This window comes from Cupressus sempervirens, chromosome 9, assembly GCF_028749045.1.
Source record: "Cupressus sempervirens isolate cs-2001-9-10 chromosome 9, ASM2874904v1, whole genome shotgun sequence".
Classification (NCBI taxonomy): domain Eukaryota; kingdom Viridiplantae; phylum Streptophyta; class Pinopsida; order Cupressales; family Cupressaceae; genus Cupressus; species Cupressus sempervirens.
This window is the reverse complement of record NC_143126.1, coordinates 53299779-53320967: the sequence shown is the minus strand read 5'-3', so window position 1 is coordinate 53320967 and position 21189 is coordinate 53299779.

Here is a 21189-nt window from a genome sequence, read left to right as displayed (position 1 = left end):
CATACCCTCATCTCCCAGCTCCAAAAAGATAAGCATTTTAGATGAATCAGTAGAGAGTAGAAAAATCAAAATTAAAGGACTCTCCATCATAGAGTAAATCAACAATGCTATACTAACACTGGAAATGGAGAAGGAGAACATATCATCAAATAGAGCCACCTTGGTTGTAGAGAAAATTAAGAGTGATGATTGCATTTCCTTATTGAAAATGATCATTCACATGAAGAAAAAGGAGGCTATAGAAGCAAAGATCTTGCCTAAAGGGGATGAGCCCTTAGTTGAATAGTTTCAAAGTATGCACTTCAAATTTGAAATGATCATAGCTACAGAGGAAAGATTGAAGGAAACCAAAGTTAAAGTAAAGAAGGGGAAGGATAGAGATTATAAACTACTAAGAGCCTTGAAAAAAGATTCATAGTCCAATGGGCAAGGAAAAGAAATCATTAGAATAATTGTTATGTAGAAAAACTTCTCTAATTTTATAGATGGTTTGATAGAAATAGGTTCTAATCCTTAGAACATGATATCTGAATTGCAAAAGCTTGGTGGAGGTGTGCACGTGGCCATGGAAGAACTAAAAGATCATTTAGGTGCCATCAAAGACCTAACACAAGAGCACTCTAAATGGCTCTTGAGATACAACAATGTACATGTCCATAGACATGAGGAGTTAATTCCAATCATTTTTGCTACCAAGGCCTATAGGAAAAAGGCAAAAAAGGGAAAGAAGGTGAAGTGATTCATATTTTTCCCTTTCTATTTTTGTTATGTAATTATTGTAATAGATGAAGTAGCTCCTTGTTATTTTTCATTTTTAGGGAGATGAACTAATTGAACTTCCATTGCAATGGTCATCTTAGAATCCTATATGTATTATAATGAAAGATTAATAAAGGGTTAGCTAATTTATGGTGTGAAGTACTTGATGTTTCAGAGTCAATTGAATGGTATTTTGTATCAATTATTTTTTGATACAATTTGTTAGATGTCAATGGTTTTATTTTCTCTTTGTCTGAATTAAAAAGGACAGAGTAGACCTTTGTTCCCCTATTTTCAGGCAACAAACTGATCATGATAAGTATTATCATTATGAGTTTTAAAGGGATCTCTTATGCATTTTTCTGTCATTTAGTTTTCCTTTCTCTGCTTTTAGTTTCTAATAAATTTAGGGGTGAACCCACAATAGTGGGTTACACTTTTTTGGAGGAAGAAATTCCTCCAAAAAAGTGCGGAGGTGAAAAATAATTTGAGAAGTTTCGATCAAAAATATTTACTTTCGATAGAAAGTTAGTTTTGATCTAAACTAACTCAATTCCAAACTTTCGATCGAAACTTGGAACGCGAGTTTCTACGCGGGTTTCAAAGTTTCGATTGAAACCCTAATCCACTAGAATAAATAGGGGCTTAGCCAGTTGTCTTCTCATTATTTTGATTGAAAGTTAGAGAGAGATCGGCATCCACCTCATCAACTGTCCGAATAAGGTATGAAACATTTGTTTTTTTCCTTCTTCTATTGTTTTAGTTAAAATTTATATGTTTTTAGTATTTAAATATATGTTTCTTTGTATATTTTATTGTTTTTTATATATGTTTCTTTGTATATTTTATTTTACTATTCATGCTTAAGCCTCTATTGTCATTGTGAATCTCTAAATACACAAATAAGATATTTTTTAAAGATAATTTTTCATCCATATTAGATCTAAATATATAATATTATCTTTTAATTTAAAGTTTATTTAAGTACACTCTAACTATTTTACCTAATCTAAACTCTAAAACTAGCCATAGTTCTAGGACCTTTAAAAAAATCTCTAACATTAATTGTAACTTCAACTATAAGCTTTACACCAATTTTAATTATAATTGAAATGCTAACCCTAATTTTTTAAAACCCCAATATAATTATTTCTCTAACCTAAGATGATGCTAAAATTAACTATATATCACTAATCCAAACCCTTACCATGTGATGTAAAACCTCAACTATAAAGCCTAATGTTGACTTTAGCCATAACCCAAACATAAAACCTAGGTATGTCATTTTAACCCAAACCCTATTCCTAACCAACCATGATGTAAACCCTAACCTTAACCTCAAATAATATTTTCAAACCATATCTAAACCTCAACCCAACCAAATTCTAATTCTCTCCCTAATTAAGAGATAATATGAACACTAATCATAACCCAATCCCTAATCAAAGTCATAACTCTAACCCTACATGGTGCATTATATGAATCCTAACACTGGCCTTTATTATAGCCTTAACCATAAATGATGACCCTAACTATAATCTTAATCATAACCAAAGTTATGCTAACAATAATCCTAAGAAAGGTATTTCTCTAATCTAAGAATTATTCTAAACCTAACTATATCACTAATACAATTTAACCTAACCCAAACCTTAATCATGATGTTAAACTTGACCTTAACCCTAAAGCTTAATATTAGTATTAACTCTTACGCTAGCCATCCCCAAACCTAACTATATTTTTATTATAACTTTTAACTCTAATTTGCTAACCATGATTTAAACAACCACACCATTTAACCTCAATGCAAAACCCTAAACCTAAACTTTATCCTAGAGAGAGAGAGAGAGAGAGAGAGAGAGAGAGAGAGAGAGAGAGAGAGAGAGAGAGAGAGTGTATGTACATAAATAGATCTATATATGCATATGTGTCATGATATGTATATTTGCACATATCATGTGCACGTGTGTGTATATATATGCACACATATACACACACATGATAGATATATGTGCAAATATACATATCATGTACATATACGCATATATATATGCACATATTTACTTTGTGGAATTAAATTACACTTGACAAGTTTGTGTGCACACATATGTCTAAAACCTTTGAACATTCAATCTAACTTAGATAGAAATATAACTTGCACACATGTAGTTCTTAAAAGGTCCTTGAGTTACAAACATTATATATAACAACATTTGTGTTTTAAAATTTAATTTTATTAAGTTATATGTTCATTTCTGTTTTAGGACTTTTATACATATGTACACATGTACGTGCATGTTTAATTTTATTAAAACAATTTAGATACAAGTTTTTTAATTTTGTTAAATTGTACATACATATGTTAATATAAATTTCAAGTTTATTAAATGTCATACATTTTAATTTAAATTTTTAGTTTTACACATTATACATGCACCTACATACATTGACATGGCTAATCAACAGCCTTCTATCCCCCCCAAGTAGCATATTCCCCTCGAGCAGCCTATACCCGGGCCTGAGCAGCCTATCCCGAGCCCTGAGTAGCAGCCTATACTCGAGCTCGAGCAGCCTATCCTAGGCCCTGAGTAGCAGCCTATCCCCCCTAAGTAGCATCATGTCCCTCATGATCAGCTACCTATCCCACCTCAGGAGCTTTATGATAGCACTAACAAGGAGATTCATAGACTTCAAGAATCCCTGACTAGTGGCACATGCTCTAGTGTTTATAGTGGTACATGCCAGAGTATCTCATGTAGCTTGACATTTATTCAAGATGAGATTAATGGTGCTCCCTCATATTCTACACATACTATACAGACTATCCTTGATAGTAAGAGACGAGAGGTCTCCTTTGGTCTTTCACTCCAAGAGGTGTAGGGCTTGGTGCCCAAAGATGTCCTGAAGAGGGAATGTTTCCCTCATTATCTTTCACAAAAGTATGTGAAGGGGTATTCTCCCCTTAAGTGTACAGATCCACAAATGGCTACATTGATATACCCACACTTCCTTTCTACCCATGGTTGTTATCCAAATAATGACCAAATTCCACTATATTTTTCCCAATAGCTTTATGCAAAGGTTCACTTATGCAGGGTGGTGAACTACATAGATTTACCAAGACATATAGGATAGGGGCATGGTAGACTAGCTGATAGGAAGCTAGGCCGTCCCCCACTGGCACATAGATTGGTTGTCAAAGAGAGGGCATCTACTATTTCCCTTGTGTTAGGTCCATCAACTGATGAGGCCATGTGTAGCACTTATTTACATGGGGTCCTTTAGGGAGTTGGAAAGATTGCAGCAGCTATTAGATCTATTTCGAGTGATGAGGTTGGTCAGTATTTTATGTCTCATTGGCATTCCAGATCATCATCCTATGCTTCATCTTTAGGAGACTTGTACAGTGCAGCAAGCATCCCTTCAGTGGCTAGCTTAGAGGGTCTCAATGGAGTGTTGGCATTATATACTATGATTGGTCTAGCAGAGAATCTATTATATACATATAGATTTGTATCAGAGCATCTTGGCATACCCATATCAGATGTTCGAGGTCATGTCCATGTTAGTACTAGGACGCATCCTCAGCCATATTCCTCTAATCGATCAGGTAGTGGTCATGGTGGTAGTGCACATGATGATCCATCTACTGACCACTCGTTTGCTCTAGAGAGACATATACATACCACAGACCCTTCAGCCAGTGTTATAGTGTAGGCTTAGAGTTCAGATGTTGTCTTTGATGATGTTGATTTGAGCTTGTCGACCACAGGATGGATGGACTTGTTGACACGTGATGATTCTACTTCTATGCCATCTCATCCACATAGTCCACTTGGCTTTTCATTATTAGGACATGTGCCAGTCACCAATCATGGGGCCTGCATAGATGTAGAGATTGACCTTGATGTGACATAGCAAAATCTGGATGCATTAGTTGACATGATCGATGCTAGGCAGTCTGAGTATTATTCGATGCCACCATCTATACATGTAAATTTTTTGTTCATGTTAAAATTTCAATCATTTGAAACTAATTTAATTTAGACATGTGCATGTGTGCACATGTATGCATATCATGCATGTAGATTAAAATGTAATCATGTAGAGAAATTTTAATTTGATGTGTTCCACATGCACATGTACAGTGTAGGGGGGCATGCCTCTTTTTACTCCAGCTTTGATGCCAAATCGTGTACGTCATCGAGACTCATTAGATGATGTTAGTAGTGGACAGGTAATGTTTATTTATGTTTTGATTATGTGTACATGTATTTCAATATCACTTTCTCTTGATTAGATGTATGTATGTATTGATATCACTTTCTCTTTAATTTATATATAGGGGTTAGCACATCCTAGTGAGCACCTTGATACTAGTCAGTATTCAGACCGCGTTGTGAGGAGGTGTGGTGATGATAGTCCTGCACCTGATGATCTATAGTTTTTTTTATCTAGATGATTTGTTGTAGACTTTCATCTAGAGAGAAATTCATATATCAGATAGACACTTTATATACACACATGATGCATGTTATATTTATATTTGATTTGATATAGATGTACCTGGATCTACATGTCTACATGTGCGCGCGCTATTTATATTTGATATTATCTTTTGATAGATCTCTAGATAGATACATGTTTTTGTTATTTGTTCTCGAGATGATTGATACATGTTACATTATGTTGTGGAATCTAATGTACATTATATATCTAGATCTAGTATATTATAAATTGTTTCTATCTAAGATATATAACTAATTTATTTAGATATGTACATGCATGTTTAATATATTGATTAAATCTAGATATATATATATATATATATAGTCCATGTAATTTAAATGTCTGGTAATATATCATGTATTAAATGTTCAAGTATCAGGGAATTAGTTGTACATAATTCCTAACTCGAGTAAATCTATAGAACTCGTCCCTTTTATTTGTAGACATATCCTAGAATTTCATCCCCTTAAGCCCAATATTATAAAATTCAAGTCCAACTTAAAACATGTGTACATGTTCAAAATTTATTTTAAACAAATTGAAATTGGAACTTGAAAGCTCACATGTCCTAAAATTGAAAGCACATTTCCTAATTAGTTAAATTGAAAGTGTACATGTGTTCTAAAATTGACAAGTTAAATGAAATAGAAAGTTCAATATAATAGAAAGTTAAATGAATTCAAGACATTGAGTTAAAAATGAAAGAGTAAAAGTTCAATTTAGAAAATTAGTTATTGGACACCAAATTTCAAATTGATCAAATAATTGTTCAACCAAATTTGAAATACTTTGAACAAAATTTCAAATTGTCCTGGAGTTACATTTCAAATTTTAATCATAATGAAATTTTAATTTGTACACATATTCTAGAATTTTATCGAGCCCTTAAGCCCAATGTTCTAATTCAAGTCCAACTTAAAATATGTACATGTTCAAAATTTAGTTAAACAAATCAAAATTTGAACTTGAAAGCTCACATGTCAGGAAATTAGTTAAATTGAAAGCTCACATGTCATGAAATTGAAAGAACATATCCTAAGTAGTTAAATTGAAAGCATACATGTGTCCTACAATTGACAAGTTAAGTAAAATAGAAAGTTCAATATAATCAAAAGTTAAATGAATTCAAGACATTGAGTTAAAAATGAAAGAGTAAAAGTTCAATTTAGAAAATTAGTTATTGGACACCAAATTTCAAATTGATCAAATAATTGTTCAACCAAATTTGAAATAGTTTAAACCAAATTTCAAATTGTTCTTGAGTTACATTTCAAATTTTGATCATAGTGAAATTTTAATTTGTACACATGTATCCTAGAATTTTATCCCCTTAAGCCCGATGTTCTAATTCAAGTCCAACTTAAAACATGTACATGTTCAAAATTTAGTTAAACAAATCAAAATTTGAACTTGAAAGCTCACATGTCCTAAAATTGAAAGTTCACATGTCCTGAAATTGAAAGCACATATCCTAGTTAGTTAAATTGAAAGCGTACATGTGTCCTAAAATTGACAAGTTAAGTGAAATAGAAAGTTCAATATAATTAATTTTAAAAACTCCTAATTTCATCCCCTTAAGACAAGTGGTGTTCGAATTTCTTTCCCTCAAGGTACACATGTTAGGTAATTAGTGTACACACATACATATAAGTTCATAATTTCTATAATTAGTTACTTTATGACAATTTGAATTCAAGAGATCGAGTTAAAAATGATAGAGTAAAAGTTCAATTTAGAAAATTAGTTATTCCAACAAATTTCAAATTTTTCTTGAGTTAGATTTCAAATTAGGAGTTGTTTCTATCTCATATCAAGTGGATCAGCTCATTCTTGGATAACATTTAATATTTTCTCATGATCATCAATATGGAGCCTCCACTTATGTATTCTAGGTCCTTTGACTGGATGAAGAGTTAGACCAATGGCAATAACATGGTTACTATATTGATATACCTTACTATTATGTTGATAATCGGTGAAATGAATCCCATTTTAAGTACTTTTATTTGCTTCAAATATGTTCCTTGTACAAAAACAAAACCTACACATGTACACATTTAAAAAATACATCAATCTTGAATTTAAGTCAAAGAATTTGAATTCATTAAAAACATAGATACTTGACATACATATATACATAATTCAACTATATACTAACATGTGGGAAAAATAATTTCATCAGTTATTTTAGTCTTTGATAGCTTCTCTCTTTCCATGGTACAATGTAATAAATAATAGCTAGTAGCTTCTACATTTTTTGACTCTATCATGACTACAAAAACATTTCCTACACAAACTTATATATGTCAAAATTCTAGATGCACGTCATTTACATAAGTACATATATATAATAAAAAAATCCTTACAAAATGTTGCCGCAGGTGAATTCTGTTGAATGAATTTCATTTCCCTAAAGATCTCACTTTTGCGCACAGTGTGAGATTCTGAAACAGATGCTACTAATTCCTCCATTGTCTTCATCTTGTGGAGTTGTTTGGTGGCAATGTAAATGCAAGCAAGATGAAGAGCGCACATATTTACTTTTCTCAAAGTTCCTTTGTCCGATGCTTCTCTGAAAATCCTCTAAGCGCTATGTGTGATGGATTGATCAAGCTTTAAGGCACCCACACATTTGGCGATTTGAAGAATGTGATCAATCACAATTTCTTCTCTCTTTCTCCACGGGAAGCAGTGGATTATGGCATGCAAATATGTATAATTTCAGGTGTTAAGGATGCCATATCCAAGTAAGGAAGTCAAGAGAAATTGTAAAACAAAGCAGAAGTTAGATATCTCTGTGTATGTTCGAATTCGACAAGGCCAACATATTTAAAGTTTTGGAATGACTTTACAGCTTCCTACTATTACAAGATTGCCAATCGATTTGCATTCCATCGGTTGGAAAAAGAAAAATGAAGAAGAAATATTGAAACGAAATGGAAATGTGAATTGGAAATGCATTTATAAATTTCTTTTTTATTAAATTAGTGTGTAGCCACTCCCATTTCTTTCTTATCAACGGAGAATCTATTTTGGCATATTCCTATGCTGGGGATTTATGTTGTGATTGTATAGAACGCCTCTCGATGTAACTACCTTATATATGGTTAAGGTTCAGATTAGAGTTATGTTTATGGTTAAGGTTAGGGTTAGAGTTATGGTCATGGTTAAGGTTAGGGTTAGAGTTATGGTTATGGTTATGGTTAGGGTTAGGGTTATAGTAAGGCCAAGGTTAGGGTTTGAGTTAGCATTAAGGTTAAAATCAGGGTTAGGGTTTGAGTCAGGATTAAAGTTAGGGTTAGAGTTAGGGTTAAAGTCCATTTATGGTAGAGTTAGATTTAGGGTTAGAGTGAAGGGTTAGAGTTATGCTCATAGTTAAGGTTAGGGTTAGAGTTATGGTTAGGGTTAGGGTTAGGGTTAGGGTTGTTATAGGGCTCAAGGTTAGGGTAATTGTAAGGATAGGGTTAGGGTTTGAGTCAAGATTAAGGTTAGAGTTAGGATTAGGGTTAGGGTTTTATTTAGGATTAAAGTTAGGATTAGGGTTAGAGTCTAATTATGGTAGAGTTAGATTTAGGGTTAGAGTTAGGGATAGAGTTATGTTTATGGTTAAGTTTAGGGTTAGAGTTATACTCATGGTTAAGGTTAGGCTTAGAGTTATGGTTATGGTTAGGTTAGGGTTATAGTAGGGCTAGGGTTAGGGTTAGTGTTAGGGTTTAAGTAAGGGTTAAGGTTCTAGAGTTATGGTTAGGGTTAGGTTTTGAGCCAAGATTAAAGTTAGGGTTAGGGTTATGGTTAGAGTCCAATTATGGTAGAATTAGATTTAGGGTTAGAGTTAGGGACATATTAATGTTTATGGTTAAGGTTAGTGTTAAGGTTAGGGTTAGGGTTAGAGTTAGAGTTAAGGTTAGGGTTAAGGTTAGAATTAAGGTTAGGGTTAGTGTTAAGGTTAGGGTTAGGGTTAGAGTTAGAGTTAGGGTTAGCATTAGGATGAAAATTAGGGCGAGGGATATGGTTTGAATTAGAGTTAGGGTTCTTGTTAGGGTTAGGTTTACAATTAAAGCTAGAGTTAGCATTAGGGTTAGAGTTATAGTTAGGGTTAGAGTTAGGGTTAGGGTTAGGGTTAGGTCTATAATTAGAGTTAGGGTTGGTATTAGGGTTAGGGTTAGAATTAGGGTTACAAATATATTTAGGATTAGAGTTAGAGCTAAGGTTAGGGTCAGTGTAAGAATTAGGGTGAGGGTTAGAAGTAGGGTTACAAATATAGTTAGGGTTAGTGTTAGGGTTAGAATAAGAGTTAGGGTTAGGGTTAGAGTTAAAGTTAGAATTAGAGTTAGAATAAGGGTTGGAGTTAGAGTTAGAGTTAGAGTTAGAGTTAGGCTTATATTTAGGGATAGAATTAATGTTAGGATTAGAATTAGTGTTAGGATTATGGTTAGGGTTAGCATTAGGGTTAGGGTTACAATTAGAGTTAGAGTTAAAATTAGAGGTAGTGTTAGTGTTAGTGTTAGTATAAGAGTTAGAGTTAGAATTAGAGTTAAAGGTTAGAATTGGGGATAGAATTAGGGTTAGGGTTAGGGTTAGGGTTATCATTAGAATTAGAGTTAGAGTTAGGGTTCACATTAGAGTTAAAGTTAGAGATAGAGTTGGGCTTAGGGTTAGATTAGGGTTAGGGTTAAAGTTACTTGATTAGATTTTGGGTTAGGGTAAGAGTTAGAGTTATATATAGTGTTAGGGTTAGGATTAGTGATTGGTTTATAGTTAAAGTTAGGGTTAGGGTTAATGTTAGGGTTAGGGTTACAAAAAGAGTTAGAGTTAGAGTTAGAGTTAGGGTTAGAATTAGGGGTAGGGTTAAAATTAGAGATAGAGTTAAAGTTAGAGTTAGATTTAGGGTAAGAATCAGGGTTAGGATTAGAATTAGCTTTAGAGTTAGAGTTAGGGTTAGAATTTGGGTTAGGGTTAGGGTTAGGGTAAGAGTTAGAGTTTGAGTTATAGTTAGGGTTAGAGTTAGGATTAGAGTTATAGTTAGGGTTAGAATTAGGTTAGGGTTAGAGTTAGAATTGGGGTTAGGGTTATAATTAGGGTTATAGTTAAGGTTATATAGGTTAGTTTTAGGATTATGGGTAGGATTAGAGTTACAATTAGAGTTAGAGTTAGGATTAGGGTTAGGGTTAGAATTAGGGTTACAATTATAACTAGGGTTACAAATTGAGTTAAAGCTAGGGTTAGGGTAGGCTAAGAACTAGGGTTAGAGCTAGAATTAGGGTTATAAATATAGTTAGGGTTAGGGTTAGGGTTAGATTTAGAGGTAGGATTTGAGCTAGAGTTAGAGTTAAAATTAGAATTAGAACAAGAGTTAGAGTTAGAGTTAGAGTTAGGGTTAGAATTAGGGTCAGGTTTAGGGTTAGCACAAGGGTTATGGTTAGAGTTAGGGTTAGTATTAGGGTTAGGATTATAATTAGTGTTAGTTTTAGTATTAGTGTTAGGGTTAGAATTTGGGGCTAGAATTGAGGCTAGCATTAGGGTTAGGGTTAGAATTAGAGGTAGAGTTAGGGATCAAGTTAGAGTTAAAGTTGGAGATAGAGTTGAGGTTAGGATTAGATTTAGGGTTAGGGTTAGGATTATGATTAGGATTAGGGTTAGGAATAGGGTTAGTGTTAGGATTAGAGTCATGGCTAAGGTTAGGATTGGATTTAGGGTTAAGGTTAGAGATAGCCATAGAGAAAGGGTTAGGGTTAGGTTTAGGGTTAAAATATGAGTTAGCCTAGTTAGGGTTATAGTTTGAGTTAGGGGTAGATAGAGCATTGGAATTATGGTTAGGATTAGGGTTAGATTTAGGGTTTGAGTTTGAGTCAAGGTTTTAGTTAGGGTTAGGGTTAGAGGTTTGAGTCATGGTTAAGGTTAGAGTTAGGGTTACCATTACAATTAGGGTTGAAGTCCAATTATGGTAGAGTAAGATTTAAGGCTACAATTAGAGGTAGGGGTAGGGTTACAGTTAGGTTTAGCGTTGGAGTTAGAGAAAGTGTTAGGCATAAGGTTATTGTTAGGGTTATGTTTATATATAGAGTTGGGTATAATATTAAAGTCCAATCATGGTAGAGTTAGATTAACGGTTATAGTTAGGGGGTAGGGTTATATATAGAGCTACATCAGGGTTAAGGTTAGGGTACGAGTTTGAGTTAGGGTTAAGGTTAGAGTTAAGGCTAGGGTTAGGGTTTTAGTCAACATTAAATTTAGGGTTAGGGCTAGGGTTAGAGTCTAATTATGGTAGAGTTAGATTTAGAGTTAGAGTTAGAATTAGGGTTAGAGTTAGGGGTAGGGGTAGGGTTAAGGGTATGGTTAGTGTTAGGATTAGAGTAAGGGTTAGGTTAGGATTAGCGTCAGGGTTAGAGATAGGGATAAAGAAATGGTTAGGATTAGGGTTAGGGTTAGAGTTAGGGTTAAGGTTAGGATGATGGTTAGGCCTAGGGTTAGAGCCTAATTATGGTAGAGTTAGATTTAGGGTTAAGTTAGGGTTAGGGTTAGGGTTAAGGTTAGGGTTAGGGTTAGGGTTAGAGATAGGGATAAAGAAATGGTTAGGAAGAGGGTTACAATTAGGGTTAGGGTTAAGATTAGGATCATAGATAGGGTTAAAGATAGGGGTAGAGAAAGGGTTAGGGTTAGGGTCAGGGTTAGGTTTAGTATTAGAATATAAGTTAGGGTTAGAGTCTAAGTTATAATTAGGGTTATATTTTGAGTTAGGAGTAGAAAAAGCATTAGAATTATGGTTAGGGTTAGGGTTAGGGGATAAAGTAGGACTGTGGTTAGAGTTATGGTTAGTGTTACGTGTAGAGTTACATTTAGGAGGGAATCTTTTTCTCGTTAGATAGGCCTCTTAGCATAATGGAGTAATATAAGGATTACAATGTTCCTTAAGTAGTTTTATAATTTTATTAGTTAGGTTTATAAATAGACCATTGGTTAATGTTAATTATGCTTAGCTTGAGTAGTGTACAATGAAGGGCTAGTAAATGTTATTGAGGTAATGATTACACTTAAAATGAGTATAAAATGAATATTCTTCTTTAGAGTTAGAGTTATATTTAGAGTTAGAGTTAGGGGTAGGGGTAGGCTTAAGGTTAGGGTTAGTGTTAGGATTACAGTTACGATTAGGTTAGGATTAGAGTTAGGCTTAGGCTTAAGGTTAGGGTTAGAGATAGGGGTAAATAAAGGGTTAGGATTAGGGTTTGGGTTAAGGTTAGGGTTAGGGTAAGGGTCAGGGTTAGGTTTAGTGTTAGAATATAAGTTAGGTTAGAATTTAAGTTACAATTAGGGTTATTTCTTGAGTAAGGGGTAGGCAAAGCATTAGAATTATGGTTACGATTAGGGTTAGGGGATAAAGTAGGACCATGGTTAGAGTTACGATTAATGTTGTGTTTACAGTTATATCTAGGAGGTTAGCGTAAGAGTTAAGGTTAGGTTAGGGTTAAGGTTAGCGTTAGATTTTTGAGTTAGGGTTAAGGTTAGAGTTAGGGTTAGGTTATACTTTTAGTGAAGGTTAAACTAAGGATTAGGGTTAGGATTAGAGTCTAATTATGGTAGAGTTAGATTTAGAGTTAGAGTTATATTTAGGTTTAGAGTTAGGGGTAGGATTATGGTTAGGATTAGGGTTAGGAATAGGGTTAGTGTTAGGATTAGAGTTATGGTTAAGGTTAGGATTGGAGTTAGGGTTAGGGTTAGAGATATTCGTAGAGAAAGGGTTAGGGTTAAAATATGAGTTAGAGAGAAGCCTCAATATGAATTATTCATACTAAGATAAACTATCTATAAAACAAAAATATTTTTCATTCAATCATATGTCAAATACATAATTTTATTATTGAGAAAAATTTAAAAGTGTTTTGATTGGTGCAAATAGTTCATTAGTTGTTGCAAGTGAATGCAATAATATTTCCTAGGGAAAGTAGATAAGTGAGAAATACTTATGCTATAAAGGGCAGTGTCTATCTAGCCAACCAGATTCACTGCTTTAATTATTTTTTAATTGATTTAAAAATTGCATTACCATGCTTTTCCTTTCTTTCATTTAATTATTATTTTTTTAATATAATTAATCCAGTTGGCTAGTTAGCCACTAGCTACTATTAAGTGTGTGAGTTGGCTGATATTTTCCCTTCTATGGTGTGTATAATTTTTACCTTTCTTATGCATTTAATTTATTTTAAAATAAAATTATTTGTGATCCTCTTAACTTATGTAGACTCTTATCTTTTATTGACAACTATTTTCTCATGTAGACTCTCTCTTTTTTAGATAGCTATTTTCTTATATCGAGTCTTATCCTCCATTGACTACTATTTTCTCTTTCCTAAAGATTTATTTCACTATAATTTTTCTAGGAACTTTTGTTCATGTGGAAGTTGACATCTTGTGCATGAAATGACTTGTTATCAAATATAATAAATATAATTAAATATAATTTTTTTAAAAACTTTTTTTGATCAAATTTATAGTTTCTAATAGCTAGCCGCATAGAGACTTAAATCTCCAAGAAATGAATTAAGAGTTTTATCTAACAAACACGTAGAGAAGTCAAGGCACGTCTTGGTCCAACTATGAAAGCATTTTAATTCAGTATTATGCATGATGAAAATATTTCTACCATTATAGTCTTTAAGAATTGAAATGATAAACAAAGAATTAAGCAAAGATACACAGAAAAAAATTGAAAATATAATAACATTTTAAAAACCTCAAAGAAATAATGAAAAAAATTAATTTAAGCTTCATTAATGGTGGGATTCGCCTATCAAAACCATTAAGCTTCTCCAAAAGATCTCCAGAAATCAAATTTTGCTCCAAAAAAACATATTTTTCTCCATTTTAGGCTTGCTAATGGCGAGATCCACCAAAAGAATCATATATCTTTTCCAAACAATCTCCAAAAATGAAATACTGTGGGAATAGAGACTACAAATACAGAGCCAATTCATTGAAAGTGCTATGGATCATGTATTTTTTGATGGAGTAATGAGCCACCAAATTTATGTCTACCACTTCTTTATTCTCAACAAAATGTGAGCATATCCATAGCAAAGTCGTTGTCTAAGTGTGTTGCAGGGCTCTCAAATTACAAACCCCTAAATTTTGAATTGCTTTTGCTGCCATTTTCTTTGCACATTCAACCATCTCACAGTCTGTTGAGTTCAAAGATTTTAGAAGCTATGAAAGGTGATCCAGATGAGCCCTAGCTAACTCACTGTCGGCAAATTTATTGATTTCTTTCTCCTCAACAGTTGAAGAAGAAGAAGATCCGATTGATAAATCTGTAGAAAATGCTCCCGTAGGTGAATTTTGTTGAATGAATTTCATTGCCCTAAAGATCTCAATTTTGCACACAATGTGAGATTCTAAAACAAATGCTACTAATTCCTCCATTGACTACTATTTTCTCTTTCCTAAAGATTTATTTGACTATAATTTTTCTAGGAACTTGTGTTCATGTGGAAGTTGACATCTTGTGCATGAAATGACTTGTTATCAAATATAATTAATATAATTAAATATAATTTTTTTAAAAACTTTTTTTGATCAAATTTATAGTTTCTAATAGCTAGCCACATAGAGACTTAAATCTCCAAGAAATGAATTAAGAGTTTTATCTAACAAACACGTAGAGAAGTCAAGGCACGTCTTTGTCCAACTATGAAAGCATTTTAATTCAGTATTATGCATGATGAAAATATTTCTACCATTATAGTCTTTAAGAATTGAAATGCTAAACAAAGAATTAAGCAAAGATACACAGAAAAAAATTGAAAATATAATAACATTTTAAAAACCTCAAAGAAATACAGAAAAAAATCAATTTAAGCTTCATTAATGGTGGGATTCGCCTATCAAAACCATGAAGCTTCTCCAAAAGATCTCTAGAAATCAAATTTTGCTCCAAATAAACATATTTTTCTCCATTTTAGGCTTGCTAATGGCGAGATCCACCAAAAGAATCATATATCTTTTCCAAACAATCTCCAGAAATGAAATACTGTGGGAATAGAGACTACAAATACAGAGCCAATTCATTGAAAGTGCTATGGATCATGTATTTTTTGATGGAGTAATGAGCCACCAAATTTATGTCTACCACTTCTTTACTCTCAACAAAATGTGAGCATATCCATAGCAAAGTCGTTGTCTAAGTGTGCTGAAGGGCTCTCAAATTACAAACCCCTAAATTTTGAATCGCTTTGGCTGCCATTTTCTTTGCACATTCAACCATCTCGCAGTCTGTTGAGTTCAAAGATTTTAGAAGCTATGAAAGGTGATCTAGATGAGCCCTAGCTAACTCACTGTCGGCAAATTTATTGATTTCTTTCTCCTCAACAGCTGAAGAAGAAGAAGATCCGATTGATAAATCTGTAGGAAATGCTGCCGTAGGTGAATTCTGTTGAATGAATTTCATTGCCCTAAAGATCTCAATTTTGCACACAATGTGAGATTCTAAAAAAAATGCTACTAATTCCTCCATTGACTACTATTTTCTCTTTCCTAAAGATTTATTTCACTATAATTTTTCTAGGAACTTTTGTTCATGTGGAAGTTGACATCTTGTGCATGAAATGACTTGTTATCAAATATAATAAATATAATTAAATATAATTTTATTAAAAACTTTTTTTGATCAAATTTATAGTTTCTAATAGCTAGCCGCATAGAGACTTAAATCTCCAAGAAATGAATTAAGAGTTTTATCTAACAAACACGTAGAGAAGTCAAGGCACGTCTTGGTCCAACTATGAAAGCATTTTAATTCAGTATTATGCATGATGAAAATATTTCTACCATTATAGTCTTTAAGAATTGAAATGATAAACAAAGAATTAAGCAAAGATACACAGAAAAAAATTGAAAATATAATAACATTTTAAAAACCTCAAAGAAATAATGAAAAAAATTAATTTAAGCTTCATTAATGGTGGGATTCGCCTATCAAAACCATTAAGCTTCTCCAAAAGATCTCCAGAAATCAAATTTTGCTCCAAATAAACATATTTTTCTCCATTTTAGGCTTGCTAATGGTGAGATCCACCAAAAGAATCATATATCTTTTCCAAACAATCTCCAAAAATGAAATACTGTGGGAATAGAGACTACAAATACAGAGCCAATTCATTGAAAGTGCTATGGATCATGTATTTTTTGATGGAGTAATGAGCCACCAAATTTATGTCTACCACTTCTTTATTCTCAACAAAATGTGAGCATATCCATAGCAAAGTCGTTGTCTAAGTGTGTTGCAGGGCTCTCAAATTACAAACCCCTAAATTTTGAATTGCTTTTGCTGCCATTTTCTTTGCACATTCAACCATCTCATAGTCTGTTGAGTTCAAAGATTTTAAAAGCTATGAAAGGTGATCCAGATGAGCCCTAGCTAACTCACTGTCGGCAAATTTATTGATTTCTTTCTCCTCAACAGTTGAAGAAGAAGAAGATCCGATTGATAAATCTGTAGAAAATGCTCCCGTAGGTGAATTTTGTTGAATGAATTTCATTGCCCTAAAGATCTCAATTTTGCACACAATGTGAGATTCTAAAACAAATGCTACTAATTCCTCCATTTTCTTCATCTTGTGGAGTATTTTGGCGCTGATGTAAATGCAAGCAAGATGAAGAGAGCACATATTTACTTTCATTAGAGCTCCTTTGTTCAATGCTTCTCTGAAAATCCTCTGAGCGCAATGTGTGATAGATTGATCAAGCTTTAAGGAACCCATGCATTTGGTGATCTGAAGAATGTGATCGATCACAATTTCTTCTCTCTTTCTCCATGGGAAGCAGTGGATTATGGCATGCAATTATGTATAATTTTGATTGTTAAAGATGTCGTATCTGAGCAAGGCAGTCAAGAGAAATTGTAAAACAAAGCAGAAGTCAGATATCTTTGTGTATGTTCAAATTCGACAAGGCCAACATATTTAAAGTTTTGGAATGATTTTATGGCTTCTTACTATTACAAGATTGCCAATTGATTTGCATTCAATCGGTTGGAAAAAGAAAAATGAAGAAGAAATATTGAAATGTAACAGAAACGCAAATTGAAAATGCATTTATAAAATTATTTTTTATTAAATTAGCATGTAACCACTCCCATTTCTTTTTTATTGAAGGAGAATCTATTTTGGCATATTCCTGTGCTAGGGATTTGTGTTGTGATTGTATAGAATTTCTCTTAGCATAATTAACCAAAATTATGAAAATTGTATACATGTACATGATCTAGGTATATATATATATATATATATATATATATATATATATATTCAATACATACCAACTCTGATCAATCTTGAAATATGGTTATAATCACTAGAAATCAATGGAATATCATCATAGTTTTCATCCTCAAACTCATTCATATTAATAACATCTAGTGGAACCAAAGTCCGTTCACCCACATATCCACATTCTTGATTAATGCAACCACCATAGTCTTCATCAATACAATTAGGACAAAAACGTGATTATTCTCTTGTGTACAATGACCACACATTACTATTTGTACTCATAACTAAATGCAAAGATCGTGTCTTCTCTACCCTCTTGAATGCATGCATTGATCTTCTATCAACACTTGAATGTACACAAGGTCCATAATTTAGTTAGAGATCATCTAAGGTAACATATTAAATATAAATTTAAGAGTCAATTTAAAAATATGAACAAATTAATTTATATATACCTGATACCTCCCAAAACACTCTAAATGGTATTACTTGATCTACTTGTGATGATGTGTTATCTATATTTGTTGGCACCGAAAAATGTCTTTTGCACCACAGAACCACATCATGAGCATTATTAATGTGATATCCTTTATATTCCATTTGATACTTTCTTAAAGCACATTTTATACAAGCTCCTGCACCACCATGCTCACCCTTTCCATGTCCACTCTAAAAAAAACTCCAAATGTGTGGTATATTAAGGTATTGATGATATCTACATAATGCATAAAGTGGTCTAGCAAATTTAAATTGTGCTACACATCCATCTGACCATACAAAATGTTTTTCTATTTTAATGTTTTTGTTTTTCAAATATTCAAAAAAAATGTCCTAAAACAATGTTCCACAAAATGTGTGCCATGTTCTTTGTCATCACTAATATAAAAGTGATACTCTTTTTTAATGACTCGTGCATGATTTGTACTTTCCACACCATCTAGATCAATTTGTGCATGTCAATAAGACACTTGAACCATAATAGTAACCTGCTCTATATAGTAGTATTCTGCTTGAAGTTTTTTTTGAGATACGAAAGAGTAATTCTCTGCAAAGTCAACAACAGATAGAATTGTTCTGAGTGGGAAAGTTTCTCTTAGTGTTTGAAATTTTTTTGCTTGCCACTTAGCAAAAAATGCATGCTGTATATATGGTTGAATCAATTTACAAAAACTTGACATAAATTCTCTAGCCGATATCTCATCCTCTACATATTCTAACCTTGTTGATTCTTTTGCAGCTTTTGTTTCTGACTTTATGTACTTATATCTCTTACATTTTACCATCCTTGTTGTATTAGTATCTTCTTCTCTCAAAGGAAATTTAGTCAAGTTACCACATGTTTCATGAGTTCCTCTTATGCAATCTATTTCACCTATTCCACAATCATTAGGTTTGTTACATAAGATTGATGTTATGAATTGACTTGGTCGTTTAGGAAAAATATTTTGAGAAGTTCCACCACTTTCTTCTATCATCTTTCAAAACCCTTCATAGTACAGATCAAATTCAACATGATATTGACAACAACATGTTTCAAAAGATTTATTTATCTTCACAAAATAGGGCTTCAATCTTTCAAAAATTGTTTGTCCAATCTCTATGTTAGGATTTAAATTACAAAATGAGAGATACAATTCATGTTGAGTGACATCCAACCAATGTTTTGTGTGTTGGATATATTCCTTAGGCCCAATCCTCTGCTTGATGATATCTCTTCTATTTGGTGAAGGATGAGTATTATCAATCCAAAATTGAATAACTAAGTTCTCAACTATTTCCCCAATCATGTCAGATCGAGGAGCTCTACACATTAGTGCCCAATTGCCTTCTAATGTACTATCATTCAAATTGTTTCTCCTTTTTAGATAATGTAGTACTGTCTTCCAACTATACCTGAAATGAGATGATAATGAAGAGATATATCTATTTTGGGATGTTTTCTTATTTAAAATAGATGCCAGTATCACTCTTCGTGCAATGGATTTATCTGCAGACCTAGTTTTTTTCCCAATGGAATGTAACCCTTCCTTAACACTTTCACCAATATCTTTTTCTAGTTTAGAAGTCCTCCTCTTTTTTATACTTGTATCTATACCCAATAGTCTCATTGGATCTTTTAATTCATCTTTAAGAAGTGAAATTGATAATAGTTGAGTTTTCTCCACTGTTGATAGATTCTCAAATTGTGCAATTATGTCTTTAGAATTTTTATTCAATTTCCTCTTCATAGTATGTGTAGGTTGATTAGCATATTCTCTCAATTTTTCCACATCCATTTCAATTAAATGATCTATGTTTCTATGATTAATTTTTCTCTTCAATCTTTGAGCTAAATTTTCATTCTCATATTTTGTTTGATCTCAGCTTGCATAAGAAAAAATGAAACAAATTCTTAAGATACAATCTCTTTAGGGGACATATATGTATACCTATATACATGTTTAACTTGAGTGAAATATTATGTACTTGATTAAATTATCTAACCTTCAGATGGTCCTTCTTCAATATACATTGCTTCATCTTCAATTTCCTCATGTCCAACATTTTTATCATCTACTAGAGTTGCACGTGCACGATATAACAAATAAAATCAACTAATTTTGTAAGGGGAAATATCGCTCACTAAATTTAAAAATTAAAGATATAAAGTTTGATAGAGACCTAGAAATCTAGAGAGATCTATATTATATACTTGCAAGAGATGCACATGTACCTGTTTGAACTTGGGGTGAACCTTCTCCAATGTCGGTAGGTTTTCCTGGTTGACTACGTCCTAAATAAATTCATTTATTTAAATTTAATCATAATCTAATAAACCTTAATGGACTATAAATTATTAACATTGTTGAATAAACAAGGTAATTCCCATGCTAAATAAATTCATAATTTAAATTTATTCATAATGTAATATTTACCCTAAGGACTAATATGGACATAATTGAATAAACCCTAATGGCCTAAATATGAACATAGCTTCAGATAAACTCTTAATATTAAGTTAATCTAGTAATGCTAATTTAAGATAAATATCATATTCTTGATTGGATTTAAACCCTAATGCTAACTAAATAAACTAATTAAATACATTGGAAAAAAGATTGTGCATGTGTACCTGATCTAAGATAGTATCTTGCTAGCATCTTTTGACGATTTTCATCTTCTTGTTCCTTAGTTCTTCTTCATGCATATTTACTTGCTCTTTTATCTTTATTGCCCATGTCGTAAATTCTTCCTCCAAAATTCAAAAATAGGTTGAAGTTTTTCAAATATTTCTTTCTTCCCAATTCAAAAGCCAATAACTTGATTTCACATAAATGCAAATTGTGAAAAATGAAACTCACATTTATATACAATTTTTTTTTTAAAAAAAACCTCCTTATTAGCCAACAAGGGAAAAACCCTAAGGAGCCGACTAGAGAAACTCCCCTATGGTCAGAGTGGGGATTATTCTGCTTTCATTATAAATTTGATCGAAACTAGCATGATAGTTTCGATTGAAAGTGATTTGCTAATCACTCGTGTAAACCGCGAATAGTTTCGATCGAAACTAAGACATTTAGTTTCTATTGAAAGTTTGCAAAATAGTTTTGATAGAAACTTAGTTTCTATCAAAACTAGCTAGATAGAAGCCCACATGAATAGTTTAAAGTTTTTTCAATGA